The sequence below is a fragment of the Sus scrofa genome, chromosome 8 (assembly GCF_000003025.6).
Source record: "Sus scrofa isolate TJ Tabasco breed Duroc chromosome 8, Sscrofa11.1, whole genome shotgun sequence".
Lineage (NCBI taxonomy): Eukaryota > Metazoa > Chordata > Mammalia > Artiodactyla > Suidae > Sus > Sus scrofa.
The window spans coordinates 62,372,891-62,395,602 of NC_010450.4; positions in this window are offsets into that span (position 1 = coordinate 62,372,891).

Sequence of the window (22,712 nt, forward strand, 5' to 3'; positions counted from 1 at the left end):
GGCAAATTCTCAGACGTAATACAGAAAAGCCAATGATTTTAACTCAATTAATATTTGTGGGTAATTTATATTAGAAGTCATGGATTAATTATTTACCCCAGGTATTTTATTGTAAATTGCACAAACATCATGATATATAATATGTTATCATATAATATATAAAATTATAATAGACGATAATGAAAATAATAAACTACAATACAATATCAAAAACTGTCCTCTTTTAAAATTTTAATATTAAAATATTTCATCCAAATTTACTTTTTTATCTATAAAATGTGAGTGTAAATTTCCATGTTTATATTCATTTACATATCTGAAACAATAGTGGTCGAATTCACTACCTTTAAATAGTGGCGGTGATTCAGTGCCATTCCTATATTTGCCATGAGAAGCTGGTTGTTCTGGCTCTGAAGGAATAAAAAATTAATCAAAACTTTAAATTTTTTTATTCCAAAAGAATTTATAATGACCTTTTCTTTTGTGTAAATATATAATTAATATGAAAATAATATACAGACTAATAAAGACAGAGATAGAAGAAATATTCAGAAAATAACAATTCTAAAAATAGCAAGTATAACGGATTTACTATGTCAACAGACTTATGAAAGCCATAGTGTTTCTTATTTTTTAAATGATTTTTATTTTTACTATTATAGTTACAGTGTTCTATAAATTTTCTACTGTACAGCAAAGTGACCCAATCACACATACATATATACATTCTTTTTCTCACATTATCCTCTGTCATGCTCCATCATAAGTGATGAGATATAGTTCCCAGTGCTATACAGCAGGATCTCATTGCTTAACCATTCCAAAGGCAGTAGTTTCCATCTATTGACCCCAGATTCCCAGTCCACATAGTGGTTATTTTTAAATGTGATACCAACCAATAGACCAAAGCCAGAGGTAGGGCTGTGGAGAGGAGAACACATGCAACACTTAAGATAGCAGTTTGAGGGAGAGCTCCCAAATATATTCAAGTCAAATCAATCCTTCTCCAGAAAGACAGCTCCATAAACAGCAAACATTTTTACTCTACTCTTCACAATCATATTACCAGTACCTAGAACCCTGGTTGGCATATGGTTAGCAATTGATAAATATTATAGTAATGTATGAATGAGTGAACTACCTGAATAGAACCTGTAAGTAAGAAAAAGAGGTGAAAATAAAATTTTCAAGAAGCAGGAACAGCGCCCTAAACTTGTATGGTTAAAGGGACAAATGGTATAAAATGTATAAGAAATCAAAAAGTCAAAACAGTATTGTTAAAGTAAACAAATCCCAAAGAAATCCAAATATTCTCTGAGGAAACAATTGATTCCATGTCTGATAGAAAAGGCACGAATTGTACCTGGCATATTGTGCAAGCAACAATGCAAATGAAATGATAAGTAGACCATTTATAATGTCAAAATATCAGGGTCAAATTAAAGAGACTCGCACTGGCCAATAATGAGATATCTATGGATGAAATAACAGAATATATAAAACTGGCTTAAAAATAACCCCTTGGATAGGGATTATTAGGTAGAATCTATAGATAAAACACAATTAATTCTGGGTTGATAAGTAAACTTTGGTGATTAGTCCTTGATGGTTCATTGTACCAGAATCTACATTTTTGCAAGTGCGAAAATTTTCCCTTAAAACTAACTGGATATTTAAAGTGTTATGTATCCTGATATACAGGTAGCTTTTTGCAAAGACTATATTGTTTTAAAAGAATGCACTTACTTTTTTCATCAGGGTTTATAGTATGCATTAAGAAAATGATTAAGAATTCAAAGACATGAAATTAAAAATGTATAATAACTACACCGTTTCTGTCTTTCTGAAATTCTGATCATCTTATTTTTGTAAAATGATTTCTCGTTTGAGGAAATAAGTAGGCATGCATCTCAAGCTAGGACAAGCAGACAACTCCTCTAGAATGTATGCCAGATTTTTTAATAAGATTAAAACAAAAAAGTGGTAGGATGTGAGCATAAAGTTACTAGTGGCCATCATGTTCCACAAAAAGAAGTGACAAAGAGACAAACTGAGATCAGAAGTCTCTTGAAAATCTGGTTTCAGCCATACTTCTGTGAAATCCCTTATTTTTTTAAGTTATTTTTTTTTTAAGTTAGAATTCTCTCCCTTTCAATCCAAAATATATTAACTGGAGTTAATATATGAGGTTGCGGGTTTGATTCCTGGCCTTTCTTAGTGGGTTAAGGATCTGGTGTTGCCGTGAGCTGTGGTGTAGGTCACAGACGCGGCTTGGATCACTTGTTGCTGTGGCTGTGGCGTAAGCTGGTAGCTACAGCTCCCATTAGACCCCTAGCCTGGGAACCTCCATATGCCGCGGGTGTGGCCCTAGAAAAGACAACAACAACAATAAAACATATATATATATACATATTAACCAAGATAGGGCCAATAATGCCTAAAGATAGAATCAGTTGACAATTTAAATTATTTCAGAAGAATAAGAATTTTTCCAGTGAATACACCAGTTGCTTTAGGGAACAAGATCTAGAATGATGGTTAGGAATATATTTAGTGCAATTTATACACAAATATCTTAGATATATTAAATTTGTAAATACTGAGCAAGTGAAGATTAAAAAGAAGAACCTTAAAATGCACAAAAGTCAGGCAGAAAAACCTTAAAAAACAATAAATAGAAACTAGAAAGAATTCTTGACCAGAATAAATACAATTTTTTAACGAGACTAAGAAAAAATTCCTCAATTCTGTGGTGAGGATGAGGTAAGGTTTAATACCAAAATCATAGTTCAAAATCAATGTATTTTTAATTTCTTCGTAGTCTCAGGGCATATTCAAGTTAAATATAAAAACAATTATGTCATTTTTTTTAATGGTTATAGTCATAGCCACTGTTTTGCTCTTCTTGTTTTTAAAAGTTCAATTCAAAATCAAAACAAACATAATTTTATTATACATAAAACTTCTGGATAATTGTATACATAAAACTTCTGTATTTTGAGGACTTTTTTGTCATAAAGAATCAGAATTTTGGTGCTAGCATGAGGTAAAGCCATTCAAATATCACACATTAAGGAATGGTACCTTAGTTATGTAACATAGTAAATATAGAGTCCGCTCCTAATTATACTAGAAGGCAAGGAATGATTTGTTTGAATAAATAGTTACAAATTCAAAGGATAGATAATTTAACTCAGATTGCTCTGTGAAAAGTTGTTTGATTTATTCCAATTGTATTCAATATTTACTCAGAAAAAATGAAAATTAATGGTCCTAAAATAAATAATGTTTCATGCATAAAGCTGTCAACAAAAATGCATTTCTACTCCAAATAAAAAATGCATTTGTATTTTACTTAGTTTTATATTCATGGACATTCTCATTTCCATTTGTAGAGATAAGTAAAACTAAACTTCATTCAATTTTGTGCATCTCCCACCAATTTCACTCAAAAGTAAGCGAAAGTGTTATATTATTTCTTCAAAGCTGCTCAAAGTTACCATAGCAAGATTTTAAACTTATCTTTCTAATGGTTTCATTTTAACTGATTATTGTATATGAATACTTCATTTAATATTTTATATAATTTCTTACTAAAAAATTATATTGATATTTTGAAGCCTTCTAGAAAGCCCTATTTTAAATGGCCTAAATATTCCTCTGCTAATTTGCAAAAAATTTCTCTTATGTAGCTACTGTCTAATTTTCAAAAATCCTTCAAGTTAAATACACAGCATTGCTATAAAAACTTTTAAATTAATTCTCACATTGTAGTTAAATCAGTAACTAATCAATTAGTTTACAAAGGTAAATGACACTTGAGACCATTCTCTTAACAGAGTTTTTAACTTTTAAAAATTCATCTGACAAATATTTTTAAAAGATAGAATTATATTCCTAGTATTGTTCTATGTTCCATATGTACAATTGTGAGAGTAACAGATATAATCTCTTCACCGCTAATACCGGGTTGGAAGGGAGGGAGGTTCTGAAAAGTAAATAAATGACAAATACACAAAAAAACACAAGATGTAGACCACAGGTAGAAGAACTACTGAAAGCTATTGCAGAGAATAATAGGAAGGGGGATTTATTCAGAGTTATCACAGAGGCTTACTTGAGAAGACAGTATTTAAGTGAAGCCTCCAGGATTATGCAGAAACTTGGAAGTCACTCCATCAAGAATAAATAGCCTGTCTGATGGCCTTAAAGCCTGGAAAGGTCCTTTTATATTTTCTGAATAAGAAAATGGCCAAGGTGGAATTCCTATTGTAGGTTAAGGTCCTCAACCTTAACTTTAGGTAGATTAAGGACCCAAGGACTCTGCTGAGGATGTGGGTTCAATCTGTGACTTAACTTAGTAGGTTAAGGATATGGTGTGGCCATAAACTGTAGTGAAGGTTGAAGATGCAGCTCAGATCTGGTATTGCCATAGGTGTGGTGAAGGCCCAGCTGCAGCTCCAACCAAGCCCTGATCAGGGCTGACACTAACCATTAGAGAACCCGTGGTCTCCATCAGCTAGCCTGGAGCCCCGACCCTCCCCCCCAAAAAAAACTGTGTGCCTCAGAAGGGAGGAGCAAGCAAAGATTTAACACGAATGAAAAACCCCTGAACATAAAGTAGGTAGTTTGTTTAGAGCAGGGCAGTGTTTACTGACGATGCTGTTTCATAAGTGATTTACACTGGAAAACTATCAGTTAGCTATTAAGGAAGAATATATTGGAGTTTATAATTCCAGTGATTATTCCTTGTGTAATTTGCTTATAACAAATACTGTAACTTCTTAAAAAATTAAGGTACCCCTCTCTCTCTCTCTCTGTATATATATATATATATATATATATATATATATAAATATATGATTACATATACTTCTTTAAAGTTGCATCATTAGATTAGATAAATATTCTGCTATTCAATAATTCCTTTTTCTTGAAAAATGCAGAGTAAACTACAGATAAAATGCCTTTAAATCTCCCTTAGCGTTAATTTATGCATTGTTTTGGTTATTGTGAAGACAAATTTCTGAATTTCTGCTTTAAAAGTGTCACAACAGAGGACATGAGTTGTTCTGAAATCATGTGGGTGCCAAACTCTGTATGATGCATAGGTTAACTACCCACAACAAAGAATATTCTGGCCTCAAACAGCAATGGCATTGCAGCCAAGAAATCCAGGCCTAACAGGACCACACAAGTGACATAAAATGAATCGGGACAAAAAGCATACTTCTCCCTCTAAATGTAATATTAAAAATCAAAGTTGCATTCACAAAGATAAGTGGCAACTGAGGTCACTTCAGCAAGATGACGGTAAAGAAGTCCCCTGCTCTAGTCCTTCCCACAGATACACCAATTAAACCACTATCTATGAAGAATACCACCACGAGAATTCTGGAATACACAGGAAAGTTTACAGTTCACCTATGGAGGAAACATCAAACCAAAGCAGACAAAACCTGAAAGAAAATGCAGTAAAAGAGTAAGAAGAAGAGTTACATTTTAGGGCCACCTCCTCTCCCCAAGCTGCCACATCGCAGAGCCAGGAAGCAGGCAGGTTCCTATTTCTCTCCTGGGGGAAAAGAGAGGCCAAGGTGAATGTCCAACCTCCTAAGCCATCATGATGCCGCCTCATACAGAAGACTTGGGGAAACTGGCACGGTTAGACCACCTGAGGCCAGCTAGGCACAGGGACAAGTCTTCAGCAGCCAGTGAACGCGAATCCCAGGGAAGGCTTCTTGCTCCGGGGAACGCCCCACAGCAGCCCTGCCAACTCTGCCCCACTGTGGAGCCCACCTGGAGCCTCAGTCCACCACAGCACTTTAGAGACAGGCAGCACCCATCAGCTGACCATAACTTCTGCCAGGCATGGGGCTTCCCCAGCCACGCCACACGAGTTTGCGCAGCCTGTCAGGAGCCTCTTAACACCGCCTAGGCAGTCACAGACCTCTTACCGGTGCCAGGTGTGCTGTCGGTCTGGCGTCTCATTCCCTTGGGGAGCCTCCCAGGGCGGTGCCCAGCCCCAGCGCAGCGCAGCTTCTAGCAAGTCCTTACCCTGAAGGCTGCTAATGCCGCCTCAGAGCCGCGCCTGCAACGTCCCTATGGCCGCGCCCACCCAGGAGTCCGTCAGGCACCGCCTCCCACGGAGCCCCACCCACTGGCTTGGCCGAGAGGAAGTCTCTCCCGCCTGCTCCACCTGACCTCGGTGTAGGGACCCACCAGTGGCCTGGCCAGAACGCGGAGCCCTGCTAGACAGCCGTCACGAGAGGGCACCAGCAGTGAGGCCTGCCCAAGTGTGGGCCCTGTAGACCCCAACAGTGATGGTTATCCGATTGCAGACCCTGGTAAAGCAAGGTAGTGTCAGCGAGCCCTGCCTGTTCGCCCAGTTCCATCTGGCAGAGCCTTGGAGTGGAGCCTGGCAAAGGGCACCACCTCACCATGGACACCACAAGCTGATCTCCCCAGGACTGTGGGGTGGTTTGAGGTCAGTTCCCACCCGCAGGAGCTTCCCAGCTGAAATTGGTATCAACCTTGGAGGGCAGAAAGAGAGAAGAAAGAGGCCAACTGCCCAGATTGGTACGTGCTGATTTTAATAAATAAAGAACTTAAATGCAAGGTTTCTCTCAGGTGGTGGCAGGTCAAGCAGCTCTGCACACCAGCCCACCAGAATCTTAAAAGTTTGCGTAGAGGCCTTAACTGGATGCACTCATCTGTCTAGATGGTCTCAGTAACACTTCACTGTATCAAGGCTTTGTCCTGAAGGCAGCTTCTAGTTCTAGGAAGGCAAGCAGAATGCACATTACCAGGATTGGGCGGCAAGCCTCTAATTGCCCGGATCTAGCTCATGGGTCAACTGGCGGTCAGGTTGTGTCAATGACCTCTTCCTACACTCTACCCCTCCAGGCCAGCTCTTACAATCTTATATGCTCTCTCTTACTCAGTAGGCCAGAAGTCCTCAGCAGGGGTTTCACTAGCATTAGCGTGGCTTGTTTACTGGCTGCAGTGGCTGGAGATGCCCCAAAGGCAGCAAAGTATAGGCACAAGCAAGCAAAAAGGCATATTAAGATAATGGTTCACAAAATAAGTAACAATTGTTTTCCAACAAGAGGCCTGTGATCTGCACCACTGATTTATTAACTATCCTAAGCTGCGAGATCACTCAGGGCCTCACTTGTGTCCTCATGTGATTTGATAAAGGTGATAACATTACCAGACTCATCAGGTATGAACACATGACAATCTAAACAGTTGCACAGGCGCCTCCTTGTAAGGCAGTGATAATATCCAAGGCCATCCTATTTTGAAGGACACCATTTCTCATTAGAGACATTTTATTCGTCAGGAAGGACAGAGTTTGTTGGCTATCATTTAAGGCTTCCTGGTGAATGCAGTAAGGACTTTGATGTGTTCTATAAAGTCCTCTAGGCCAATGAAGGAAGAAGATAGTGGCCAAATGATTGTATCAGGGAACACAGAATGTGCCCATGTGGCCTTGAGGAGAGGGAGGTTGGGAAATATTGTTACCATGGGATAGATTCCCCTCTGTGTCCAGGGAAAATTCAGGGTGGAGAAGCCTAACCACCTAGGTGGGAGCCAAGGCCAAAGTTTTGTGCTACATGGTCACTAGGTCCCATTCAGGGCTACCCAATAAATACCTAGCTGGCAGGACCAGCCAGTGCTCAACCAGTCACTATCCTTTAATACAATAGAAGGACTGCATAGTTCTGGTCATATTTGTTACATATTCTTGGTTTAATTTGATAGGTTCTGTTTAGAGTGATTTTTTTTTTTTGTTCGTTTGTTCCCACCATAGGAATGCATAAATGCTGTCCATAACCCAGGATAAGGGCCATAAATCTAGCCCAAACATGAGTATACCATGGATGGCTCTGATGGAGAGCATATTTTTACATTCCTTCAGGTTATCAGTTTGATAGGCTGCCTGGGTAATTTGATTGACAGGTAAAGAATAGCCATGCCCAGTGTTACAGATAAATATGTGTGCCCAAGGCTAGGTTTTTGAATCAGTATTGGTAATTGAGTTAAGAGTACTAATCCTAGCTGTTACTAATGTATTGCTTTAGGGCCTTCTTATCCCCTGCCTGGAGTAGTGATACTCACTGGTAATCCTGATAAGCTAGGAAGGGGCAGCTGCCCACATACTCAGCAGGTGGATTGATTTATTTGCTGAGCATACAAGTGGCCCCACTGTAGAAAGCTACTCTATTTTTTCATCAGATATTTAGTAGGAATATGTATGAGAACTTCTTCTCTTTCTGTAAGTATTACACTTGTAGCCTGATCCTTAGATGTTAATGTGGCTGCAGCTTTAGGAATTTGACCTGGTTACATATACCTTATGTATTGCCCAGGGGAGGCAGTACTGTCAGTCATGAAGAGATGGACTGAGGACAGGATATCCCAGACCAGGACCCCTCCTCCCTTCTCTCCACTCTCAATTTTCCATTCCAATCATAGTGCTTTTCAACACAACTGGCTTATAGTACGTTAAGAAGAAGTTTCTGCTCTTGCAGGAGGATGAAGTAACTTACCCATTCCAGTGGGATGTACCTTTGCAAATTCCAGTAGTTGTTTCCTGTGACTTCTATACCTTCATGGTGTTGAGTGTCTCAGCAGGGGTCCAGGTCTGGCTTATGGGGCAACCAGCCCTACTTGTTGATCATTGAAATGTATTAAAGCCTGGGATAGTACTTTAATCTACCCAGCTAAGGTGGTTTGACCTGTTAGTAATGTAATCTGATGCTTTAATATTCCATAGACCACTAACCCTGTGGTTTGCACATTTATAGGGGTGTGGAATCTCCATTCAGTATCATGTTCTTCTGCCCAATCTTGCACACCATGACCTTTGAAATATGACCCTTGATCACAGTCTATTGGATGAGGGTATTCATACATGGTTCTCAGTCCTCTAAGGGTGACAGCTTGGTTTGCATGGCAACTAAGGAATATTTGGGTTAGGGCAGATGCAATGTTGATACAAACTAGGGTATATTTGGAATCCTTCCAGCCAATTTATTTTTTGACAGTTACCACCCTTCATGGGAGTGGGAAGCTTATCAGTTCCCAGTTGGTGTTTCCCTCAGCATTGGTTTAATTACTCTAACCTGGAGGAACAGAGGTTTGCAGAGTCTGACCTTTAGAAAATCAATACCCAGTATGTTCTCTAATATTGGAAAGGCAACATCCTCATTTTCTCATGGGGGAGAACTCATGTTGTCCTGGGAAAGAACAGCTAATTAGCAATATCAAAGGGGAATTCCTAACTTTTTTTTTTTGTAGTTCATGTACAGACGGCACTGAGGGAGCCAGAAAACTTCTGAGGGTTGTCATGCACTAGAGTAAATAAAGCTCCAGTGTCAACCAAAGCTGTCACCTTTCATTTATTTCTGTGGTACTTAGTGAATAGAAAGCTCAACATTGGGCCTCTGATGACTCCCAGTGGCCCTCACTTGGAGGCAGAATTGGCCTTCTATCCTTTACTCGGTCACGGGAGGCACCCGTCCTGAATAGGACTGTATTTAAGGTCTCTGCTGGAACAGAAGGGCATCATGGATGGTAGGGTCAAGTGGGCAGGTCTGAAGTGATGTTCAGATTTTAGAGATAACAAAAATGTATTTGTTATGTCATAGTTTTTAGATGTAGCCAACAAAACCACACTTTTTAGTAGTTTCCTGGTGTGTTAAGCATCCAGCATTGTCACTGCTGTGGCTCAGATCTCTGCTGTGGCACCACTTCAGTTATTGGCCCAAAACCTTCTGCATGTTGTAGACATGGCCAAAAAACAAACAAAAAAAATTAACATACTTTTAAAAACATGATATGGTTTGGCAAAGTATGGTACAAATAAATTAAGTGTAGACTTAATTCAGTGAAACTCAGAAATGTGGAGGTCTTTAGTGACTATCAAAAACAGTTTCAGTGGTGTATTGGGACTAAAACCTACTTGAAGTTGTTTGGGAAGCAAAGAGAGGTTAGGATGCAGATTAACTTACTATAGATATGCTCTTTGAAAAATTATGGTATGGAGTTCCCATCATGGCACAGTAGAAACAAATCTGACTAGGAACCATGAGGTTGCGGGTTCGATCCCTGGCCTCTCTCAGTGGGTTAAGGATCTGGCATTGCTGTGAGCTGTAGTGTATGTCACAGACACAGCTCAGATCCTGCATTGCTGTGGCTGTGGTGTAGACTGGCAGCTGTAGCTCCAATTAGACCCCTAGCCTGGGAACCTCCATATGCCATGGGGGTGGCCCTCAAAAGCAAAAAAAAAAAAAAAAAAATTAAAAACTTTAGAAAATATGATATGAAGCGGAAATAAAAAAATGAATTTATAAGCTGAAAAATGTATGGATTCAAGATTTTAAAATCTGTATATTTGAGATGAAATTTTAGATCCTATTCATACACTAATAAGAATGATATAGTAGAGAGCTAGAAACTGATGTTGTATCAGACAAAAGCACTAATTGCAAAATTGAGACCTTGAAATGAGAAATACAGAATCCAGAGTGAAAAAGGAAGTCTAGATTGTATAGAGAAAATTAAAATTCACACAAATAGTTAAGAAAAAAGAGGAAAAGGTAGGAACATACATTTGGAGGCTAGATGAAAATATGCCTGTTTCTCTTTAGATAAGAGTAGCATGTGTTGGCTATATTTTAAATACACATACCTTAAATTCGGTTGCCCAGGAATTCTTATAATCACACTGTGTACTCGAAATAAATATTCTATGCACATTGAATTACTCTGTATTATATGGACATTACTGACACTATCACTGTGATGTGTCTAAGTTATATATATATATATATATATATATATACACACACAGATATATGTATTATATATAAAATAGTTTCATGAAGAAGATTATCAATACTTATTGTATTCAGTATCATCCATGCCAAATCTAGTCATCATTAATTTTACATCTGCAGCTATGCTTTGTATGGATGATGACTGCAAAATTGTTTAGATGTAGAAAAATCTCCCTAAGGATAAAGTACCTAGTATATGAGATGATATATGGTAGATAGATACAGATGCTATTTTATAGATATGTTTACATGCATGTAAATGTAGTGTTATAAATCAATCAAAGCAACTAGAGAAAAAAATTAAGTAAACTTGAATAGATAAATAATATTGGATTATAAATATTGAATTAATTGCTAAGTTAATATTTTCATAGACAACAGCATATGATTTAATTTTTAATCATTATTTTCAACAAAAATCCTTGAATTTCTTGCTACTTTCCTTACCACTTGATTTAGCACAGTTATATGTCATAAATGCTTTAATCTACTAATCAACCAAAATGATACCTTGGCCCAGAAAAACTTGTTTTCAGTTATCAGAGGTAATAGCATTATTATTGATTCCAAAAGTGACAATTTCATAGCTATAATGATTTCTAAAACTCATAAAGCCATTTAACTTCCATAAAAGAATTTTCTAAACTGTGTTCAGAATCATTCTCATGTCTGTCCAAATGCTAATAGTTCCTTTTAAAAATGCTGCTGTTGCCCAACAAAATTTATCAGTCAATATTTTATCTTTCTGGATATTTTCAGTTCAAATTAGGATATTAAATATATATGATAAACCCTGTAGTAAATAAAAGTTACTGTTTACTATATTGTTTTATAATGAGTTTGATGACAGCAGCCATATTTATCCTCAAAGGTAACCTACCAATATGCCTTGAGAAATGAGACAATGTCCTTCAGGCATCAGGAAGGAAAGTGTTATTTTAGAATATTCTTATGCCCTCATGTTTCTTGGGAAGAAAAGTAGATTTTATAAATATGCCAAAATATTCCTTTTAAAAAAGAGCAAAGTTGTGTTTGTGCGTGTGAATTTATTTTAATGATTTTCTCTCTTTTCCTCGAGAGCCAACATCATAGTTAAGGATAAAGTAAAGGCCATCTAACTTAACCCTTAATGTGAAATATCATTTTGTTTTTGTTGTTGTTGTTGTTGTTGTTGTCTTTTTAGGGCTGCACCTGAGCATATGGAGCTTCCCAGGCTAGGGGTCTAATTGGAGCTATTGCTGCTGGACTACACCAGAGCCACAGCAACACCAGATCGGAGCTGCATCTGCAACCTACACCACAGCTTACGGCAATGCAGGATCCTTAACCCACTGAGCGAGGCCAGGGATTGAACCCACAACTCATGGTTTCTAGTTGGATTCGTTTCTGCTGTGCCATGATGGGAACTCCTTGTTTTTCTTTTAAATCAATTCCACAACTCTGCCATAAATTATTCTCTCTCTAGTTTCCCAGAATCCTAAGTTTTTCATCCCTCCTTATTCTGTATTCTGCAATTGGATTTGTTAAAGAACAGGCAGATTCTTGACAAACTCCAGTAGGTAGGACATAGAGGAGTCAGGAAAGACAGAAGAGAAAGTTTTAAAGCATTTTTGTTTTCTGGGCACACTTCATTTAACCTGATTGAAAAGTAATAGGAAAGTCAGTAACCACAGCCACATGAAAGAGATGTTATGGTCACCTAGTTGATTGTACAGCAGTTGTATACACTCATAAATTAGTCAAACATTTAGTCAAATGTAAAGGCCTCATCCAGTGTTACCCTACATTGTCTCATACCAATTTCCATCATGTGCATATTTTCCCAATTTCATGTTCATTGACATCACATGAGTAGCTCAAATTTAGCAACAGATGTCAGCAAAGGTTAAAAGTCAGAAATTTATAAAAATCCAGTTGAAAAGTACATCATTGTTTTTACTGGTAATAGAGGACATTTTAATTGCTCTTAAGCAGTGTTTCTGAAACAAAGGTCCCCAGAGTAACAGTGTAATAGTGTAATAGCTAAGTGGAAATGAATCTGACTAGCAGATTCATTTAGCTGGGTCACTACACTGTACAGCAGAAATTGGAGGTGCATTGTAAATCGACTATGCTTTAATAAAAAATGGAACAGATTGCTGTATCTTATTTTTGTATCCTGCAACTTTACCAAATTTATTGATGAGTTCTTTTAGATTTTTGGTGGTGTGTTTAGGACTTTCTATGATAGTATGATGTCATCTGCAATAAGTGAGAGTTTCACTTCTTCCTTTTCAATTTGAATTCATTTTATTTATTTTTCTTATCTGATTGCTACAGCTAGAACTCCAAATACTATGTCAAGTAAAAGTTGGCATTCCTGGTTTTAGAGGAAAGGCTTTCAGTGTTTCACCATTGAGTTTTGTGTTATCTATGGGCTTATTATATATGGCCTTTATTATATTGAGTTGTGTTCCCTTTATAGTCACTTTCTGGAGAGTTTTTAATCATAAATGGATTGAAAAAATTTTTCTGCATCTATTGAGATGATCATATGGTTTTTATTTTCAATTTATTAATGTTGGTGTATCACATTATTGATTTGTGGATATTGAAGAATCCTTGTATCCCTGGGATATACCCCATTTGATCATGGTGTATGAACTTTTTAATTTATCATTGGATTTGGTTTGCTAACATTTTGTTGAGGATCTTTTAGTATGTTTATCAGTGACGTTAGTCTATAATTTTGGCATTTTTGTAATATCTCTGTCTGGTTTTTGAATCAGGGTGGTCTTGACCTCATAAATGGGTTTGTAAGTGTACCTTATTCTGCAATATTTTGAGAAGGATAAATATTGACTCTTCTCTAAATGTTCATTAGAATTTACCTGTGTAGCCATCTCATCCCAAACTTTTGTATGTTGGGAACTTTTTTTATTATTCGTTCAGTTTCAATACCGGTATAATTGATCTGATAAGATTTTCAATTTCTTCCTGGTTCAGTCTTGTGAGATTATACATTTCTAGGAATTTGTCCATTTCTTCTAGATTGTCCATTTTATTGAACAATATTGGTATATTATTGTTCGTATTAGTCTATTATGATCCTTGTACTTCTGTGGTGTCAGTTGTAACTTTTCCTTTTTCATTCTTATTTTATTAATTTGCCACCTCCTTTTTTTGCTTGATGAGTCTGGCCAAAGGTTATCAATTTTGCTTATTTTTTCAAAGGGCCAGCTTTTGGTTTCATTGATCTTTTTCTTAAAGTCTTTTTTTATTTCTGCTCTGCCTTTTATTATTTATTTTCTTCTATTAATTTCTGATTGTGTTTTTGTTGTTATTGTTGTTGTTCCTTTAAAGTTAGTTTACTTATTTGAGATTTTTCTTGTTTCCTCAGATAATCTTATATTGTTATAAACTTCCCTATAAGGACTTCTTTTGCTGTATTCTATTGATTTGGGATCATTGTGTTTTCATTTTCATGTGTCTGTAGGTTTTTAAATTTTTCCCTTTGATTTTGTCAATGATATATTTGTTGTTTAGTAATATCTTGTTTAGCCTCTGCATGTTTTTTTTTCCTTGTACTTGATTTCTAATTTCACAGTATTGCAGTTAGAAAAGGTGCTTGATAAGATTTCATTTTTCTGAATTTTGCTGAGGCTTTTCTTGTGGCCTAGAATGTGATCAATCTAGGAGAATGTTCCATATGCACTTGAAAACAATGGCTATTCTGCTGCTTTTATAAGTAGCATGTTGGAGTCCCTTACTGTCATTGTGTTACCATTGATTTCTTCCTTTATGTCTGTTCACATACATGCTTTATATATTTGTGTCCTTCTATGCTGGGTGCATATATATTTACAACTGTTACATCTTCTGGAATTAATCCTTTGATCATTATGTAATGTCTCTTGAAACAGTCTTTGTTTTAAAGTCTCTTTTGTATGATATAAGTATTACTACCCCAGCTTTCTGTTAATTTCTATTTTCATGGAATAAAATTTTCTTTCCCTTCACTTTCAGTCTGTGTGTTTCTTTGGATATAGAATGAATCTCTTTTAGGCAACATATGTAAGAGGCTTGCTTTGATATCCATTCAGCTATTCTGTCTTTGGATTGTAGCATTTAGCCCATTTACATTTAAAGTAATTATTGCTATATATGGTCTTACTGCCATTTTGTTAGTTTTTTGGAGTTGTTTTTGTATTTCTTTATTCTTTGTCTTTTCTCATATAATTTGATGATTATGATCAGTGCTTTGTTTAGATACCTTTCTTTCTTGTGTATGTGTATCTATTATAGATTCTTGGTTTGTGGTTACCATGTAGTTTATATAGTAATGTGTGTGTGTGTGTTTTATATATGAATATATATATGTATATATATATATATATATACATATATATATGATTCTTTTAAGCTGCTGATCTCTTAATTTTGAATTAATTTTAACAATTCTAATTTGTACTCTCCTCACAATTACTGTTTTTGAAATCATATTTTACATCTAATTGTTTTGTGCATCTCTTAACTGCTTTTTATGGGTATAAATGATTTTACTGCTTTTGTCTTTTGACCTTTTTACTAGCTTTTTGAGTGGGTGACTTTCTACCTGTACTGTATAGTATATTTGCCTTTCCTGATTAGCTTTCTCCTCTCATAATTTTCATGTTTTTAGTTATGGCCTTTTCTCTTTTGCTTAGAGAAGTCCCCTTAACATTTCTTGTAAAGCTGTTTTGGTGGTGCTAAACTCTTGAAATTTTGTTTTCTGTAAAACTTTTGATATCTCAGTCTAATTCAAATGAGAGAACCTTACTGGTACAGTATTCCTGGTTGTAAGTTTTTCCCTTTCATCACTTTAAATATATCAATTCACTCCCTTTTGGCCTGCAAAGTTGGTGCTGAAAGTCAGATGATAACCTTATAGGAGTTCCCTTGTGTGTAACATACTGATTTTCCTTGCTGCTTTTAATATTTCTACTTTAAGTTTTGCCCCATTTTAATTATAATGTAGCTTAGTGTGTTTCTCTCTGTGTTTGGGACTCTCTGAGCTTCCTAGACTTGGATGTCTGTTTCCTTTCCCAGATTAGGGAAATTTTCAGCTACTACTATGTCTCCAAATATGTTCTCAGCACATTTCTCTTTCTCTGCTCTTTTTGGGACGTCTATAATGTGGATGTTAGTATGCTTGATGTTGCCCCAGATGTCTCCTCAACTGTCCTAATTTCTTTTTATTCTTTTTTCTGTTCATTGTCAGTGATTTCCTCTACTCTCTCTTCCAGCTTGCTGATATGTTCTTCTATATCATTTAGTCTAGTATTGATTCCATCTAATTTATTTTTCATTCTGATTATTGTATTCTTTGTCTTTTTTTATTTAAATATTTTCTAACTCTTTATTAAAAACTTCTAACTTCTTGCTCTGTGAATTTTCAAGGTTTCTGATCATCTTTGCTATTATCACTCTGAACACTTTCTTGAGTGTTCCACATCACTTAGGTCTTCTTTGGGGTTTTATTTTTTTTTTTCCTTCATTTTGAACATGTTTCTTTGTTGCCTCACTTTGCCTAACTTGCTGTTTTTCTTTCTATGTATCTGGTGGGTTGGTTAGTTTCCCAACTTCAGTGAGTGATCATTTATTGGAGATATCCTTTGTGTTCCAGCAGTGCATTCTGCTTCTGTCACCAGAGTTCTGTGCTCTAGGGTTGCCTCCTATGTGGATGCATGAACCCTTCTTTTGTTGAGGGTTGACTACTTTGGGTGGTCTGGTAGGCTCCATTGGCCCCCAGTCTGGTTGCTTGCCAGGACCTGTCTTGTGTAGAGGGCTCTAGCCACTGGTTGGTAGGGCCAGGTCATGAGGCAACTGGCTGCAGAACCCTGGGAGGTACCTGGGCTGGGCTCAGGAGATCTTAAGGGAACTTGTCTGCTGGTGGATGAGGCAATGCTCCTACTCATTTGCTTGGTCTGATTTATCCCAGTAATGGTGCCTATATTTGGCAGGGCAGGGGCACAGCTATGGTCTAGGTCCTAAAGCTAATAAGTTAGAGACAGGATTGCAAGCACCAATGTCCACTAGGTAGAACAAGTTCCCCAAATGGCTGCCATCCTGGGTCCGTGTCCTTAGGGTAAGCTATAGTTGTCTCCTGACCCTCCAGGAGACTCTCTAAGATTAGCAGATAGGTCTGACCAGGCTCCTTTCAAACCACTTCTTCTCTCTGGGTCCTAAAGCATGTGAGATTTTGTATGTATTTTAAGGGTGGAGTGTATATTTACCCAGCCCCCTGGGATTCCTAAAAGCCCTATTGCTGGCCTTCAAAATACAATGTTCTGGGGGCTCCTTTTCCTCATGAAAGACCCCATGGCTAAGGAGCCTGATGGGGAGATGAAGCTCTTCACTTCATTGGGAGAACCTCTGTAATTATAATGATTCTCTCATTTGGGTCACCCACCAGGGATGTGGGAATCAACTGTATCATAACTCTGCTCCTCCTACCCATCTCATTGTGGTTCCTTCTTTATTCCTTTAGTTGTAGATCTTTTCTGGTAGGTTCCAGTCTTTTTTATCAATGGTTTTTCTGTAAATAGTTGAAATTTTGGTATGCCTTTGAGAGGCGGTGACCTCAGAGTCTTTCTGCTATCCCATCTTGGCTGATCTTGCTAACAATCTATGTTTTAACAAACCTTTTGGGATACTGTGATGCACACTGGAATTTGTACACCACATCTCTAAGGAAATGCTTCTATTTGTGTGTGTGTTTTGGGTGTTTGGGGGGGGTGCTATACATTTAATGACAAATGAAGATATTTTATAGAAACAAGGAAGTCATTTATCATTGTACAGAATTCCCAGGAACTTTTTTTTTTTTTTTTTTTTTTTTTTTTTTTTTTTTAAAGTATAGTTCATACTTTCTTTCGCTGTATTTTATTTTTTTTTTTTTTTTTTTTTTTATTTTTTTATTTTTTGTCTTTTGTCTTTTGGTCTGTTGTTGTTGTTGTTGCTGTTGTTGCTATTTCTTGGGCCGCTCCCGCGGCATATGGAGGTTCCCAGGCTAGGGGTTGAATCGGAGCTGTAGCCACCAGCCTACGCCAGAGCCACAGCAACGCGGGATCCGAGCCGCGTCTGCGACCTACACCACAGCTCACGGCAACGCCGGATCGTTAACCCACTGAGCAAGGGCAGGGACCGAACCCGCGACCTCATGGTTCCTAGTCGGATTCGTTAACCACTGCGCCACGACGGGAACTCCCCCAGGAACTTTTAAATGTCACTTAAGAGTGCTTTAATGTTACAAATGATTTTAAGACATGTACACAAGTTCCCATTATGGCTCAGAGGGTTAAGAATCTGACTAGTATCCATGAGGTTCAATCTCTGGCCTAGCTCAGTGTCTTAAGGATCCAACATTTCCACAAGCTGCAGTATGATTTGCAGATGTGGCTAGGATCCCACTTTGTTGTGCCTGTGGTTTAGGCTGGCAGTTGCACCTCTAATTCAATCCCTAGCCTGGGAACTTGCATACTTGTATATGCTGCATTAGAAGCCCTAAAGAAAAACAAAGACACATGTACATATTTAGGTGGCCTTTCTTAGTATCACAGGCATGTCTTGCCTGAACTTGGGTCAGTTCTTGGATAAACTGTGGATAAACTCCTTAACCTCAAATATCTATAGCTTGATAATCTGTAAAATATATCACAATTAAGAATCAAAGTTAAACTGAAATCATGAACATTTTGATTATTTCCTTTCTTTGGGAAATCATAAAAACAAGTTGTGAGTGTACAGCATTTTTCCCAGACACACTTCAAAAACACAATAAACCAAAATAAAGGTAATGTTGTCTTTTTTATAATTAACCTAAAAATGTGTCTTTTAATGTACAGTTATGTTTAATAAAGACATATCTATAAAAAACCTTAAGTAACTCGCTGGTTAATAAATATTTTTCCCCAAAAATTAAATTCCATTTCTAACCAGTATAATTTCCTTCCTTTTATTTTTCAATCACATTTAAAAGTCTGAACCCAATTAATCTTCCCAAAAGATAAAAAGTAAGGAACATTGTATTCCTGCTTTTTATGAATTATGTAACATTTATAAAAGTTATCCCTTATATGTTATCAATTTGTATTTAAAGGATACAGATCATAGTTCTTAGTTGATTAATTGTAATTTATATAAAAAAGGTACATTGAAACCCTTAAACTGTTATCCTAAAATGTATTTCTAAAAGAAAATAAGCTATTCCATCTTCTATGAAATGTTGACTTCTCCAGTTGGGTATGATTTCTTTCTAACCTGCTGATTCTTACTATGGCATATCAAAAATCTGGAAATAGGAATTCCCATTGTGGCTCAGCAGGTAAAGATTCCAGCTAATATCCATGAGGATTCAGGTTCGTTCCCTGGGCTAACTCAAGGTTAAAGGATCTAGTGTTGCAACAAGCTGCAGTGTAGGTCACAGATGAGGCTCAGATCTGGTGTTGTTGTGGCTATGGTGAATACCTTTAGCTGCAGCTCCAATTCAGTCTCTAGTCAGGGAAACTCCATATACAGCCAATGCAGCAGTAAAAAGAAAAGAAAAGAAAATCAGAAATATCTCCATGTCAGTTTTAGGAATCAATTTGTAGCATACTATCATATTTTTATTTTCTATTTCACAGTTAATCCTGCAAAGTAAAAACTGAGTGAAGTGAAGTTGGTTCACTCTCCCCTTGTTATTTATTCCTTAACACAGGAGAAGGAGTTATTTGCCAAACAAATGAGTTTTCCATAAACAGTGTATATGTTCCACCCATTTTTTTCTGGGCACTTCTTTCTGGATTTACCAGTAGATAGGATATCACCTTGCTCTGATTCCAGCTCATGGAGATTCTTGTCTGGGAGACCTTTGGTTGTCTACTTTTCTCTGACTCTGCATTTGGGCAGAACAGATAGAAATACTAGTCACTGGTTCACTAAAACATCAACAACCTTTAAAAGCATTTAATGCCTTTGAATATAGAACAATGAACGTCAACTAGACTATCCCTAGAAGATTAAGCTCACATGCTCCACAGTTTTGAAAAGTATCAATAGTTTTAATATTTTGTGCTCTTCTGAGTTATGTTCTTTGGTTAAAGATAAGCATTTTAATCTTTAAATAGATATTTTTCAGCTTCATTAGTTATGCATTCTTTACACCTATTTTCACAGCTGTTAACTACTGTGAGAAGACCAGATATTTTTGGACTACATTTAAAAATTTTATATTATTCTGTGCTTCCCATTAGTACTCTAATTTGGTGTCATGGAATGGATTTCCACTTCTGAACCGATGCTATACTAATTTGTACAGAACATAATTTCTGAAACCCTGAGGATTTTTGCTCAATGCCATATTTGCTGTAGGACATCAGAATTTGAACATCAGGTAATTGGTTAGCTCTTAATATCAGATAAGCCTGATTGCTTTCAAGAGGCTTTTGGTATTGCTTTCACATCTACATCCTAGTTCTATTGCATTCATACACAGTAACACATTGATAGCCCACTCACTGTGTGACCAAGTTGTTAATTAAAGATTTCCACTATTTCCACATCAGGCAAAGGTAACATACCTCTAAGTATGCCTACAGAGTGAATGCATGGCTACGACAAAATAATATTTTAAAACTATGTCATATTATGTTTGAATGCTTTCAAAGTCAACGTAAATGTTAGAAACATTCTATATCACACAATTACACTTTTTAGAAACTTAAATTTTAAAGAGTAATACATTTTAAAGAAACTTTTTAGAAACTTAAATTTTAAAGAATAATTCTTATTCTCTTCTAGGCGTAGAAAATAAATTGAATGTAGTTACCAACATTTCTGTGTGTTATCTCATCTGGCAGTATTTATTTATTGATCAAAACACATGATAGCCTTTGATCGCATACAACCTCGATTTATTTGTACTGTTTGAAGCAATTACTTACTTGTTAAAAGATTTGAGGTAAGCTTGCTGTACTTGTAGTATATACATATATATACACATATATACATATTTGAAAATCTAATGCAATATTTATGAATAGTAAGAAATTTCTTAAACATTAACATGTTTCATGACATGTAAATTGTTTATACTTCTAAATGTCCATTTTTGTTAAGTGTAATAAAATGAATGAAAATTAGGGATTTCCTGAATGAATGTATTTTTTTATTCAGTAAGTATTTATTTTAGGCATATGTATGATGCTAAAACTGGTGTAAATTATGGTATTATATTACACATGTATGTTTATCAAGTGATATATTCATCATGCTTATTTTATAAAGATGTTCTAATGCATTTCGATTATTAATTCTAGGCAGCATATTGTAGACTCTTGTTTTTTGTTTTGTTTTTTAATCCAGTTTGCCAGTTTGTGTCTTTTTATTGGAGCATTCAGTCCATTGACATTTAAGGTAATTATTAATAAATATGTATTTATTACCATTTGAAACCTGTTTTCCAGTTGATTCTATCTTTCTCCTTTGTTCCTTTCTTTTTTTGGTTGGATGATTTCTTTTTATTTTATGCTTATGTCCTTTTAGTTTTAGCTTTTATTATGTATTGTTTAATTTTGATTTGTGGTTGCCTTGTTTATCAAGTATATTAACGCCTTCCTATATATATCTGCTTGCTTTAGCCTGAGGCTCACATTGGCCTAAACACATTCTAAAAAAAAAAAAAAAAAAAAAAAAAAAAAAAAAAAAAGAGAGAGAGAAAAATTTTCTTACTTTCTTTCCCTAAACTTTATGATTTTGATGTCCTTTTTTTGTTACATTATTATGTATATTCTTTTTGCTGATTTTTTTGTTTTTGTCATTTAAATTTTTTTTTCCTTTTTGATCTGTATACTGGCTTATTGAAGTGATTACTTTCTAATTGTGATTTCCTCCATCCTGTATCTTCTTACTTCTTTCCTGTTTAGAGGAGACCTTTCAGTATTTCTTTTAGAATGTCTTTAGTATTGCTGCATTCTTTTAGTATTTGTTTGTTGGCAAAATTCTTTATTTCTCCTTCTATTTTAAATGATAATCTTGCTGGGTACAGTATTCTAGGCTGCAGGTTTTTCCCTTTTAGAATTTGGAATATATCTTTCCACTCTCTTCTAGCCTGTAGTGTTTCTGTAGAAAAATCAGCTCATAGCCTTATGGGGGTTCCCTTATAATTAATTCTGTTTTTCTCTTGATGCCTTTAGAATCCTCTCCTTATCTTTAACTTTTGCTATTTTTATTATAATATATCTTGGTGTGGGTAGTTTGGGTTCCACATGTTTGAGGCCTCTGTGATTCATGTATCTTGATATCTGTTTCCTTTAGATTTGGAGATTTTTCTGCCATATATTCCTCAAATATATTTTCAAATCACTTTTCTTTTTCTTCTCCTTCAGGAATCCCTGTTATGCATAGATTGACCTGCTTTATATTATCCCATAGATCTCTTATATTGCTTTTATATTTTTTCATTTGATTTTCTGTCTGCTGTCCTAAGTGGATGATTTCCATTATTCTATCTTCCAAGCCACTTATTTGTTCCTCTGCATTATTCATTCTGCTCTTTGGTGACTTTGCTCAGCTTGGATGTCTAAAAATGAATATTTTAATGTTTCTTGGCTCCTCCTTATATTTTCTAGTCCCTTTCTAAAGTAATCTGCATTACTGTTCTCATCTGCTCTCCATTCCTTCATATTCACTCTTAATTCACTATCTCTTTTTGAACTCGTTATCTGTTAGACTATTAGATGTATTTCATTATTTGCTTCTTCAGGGGAATTTTCATGTTCTTTTAACTGGGAATGGTTCCTGAGCTTCTTCATTTTGCTTATATTTTTCCTTATTCTGTGAGTTTAGGGAAAACAACTACTTAGTCTT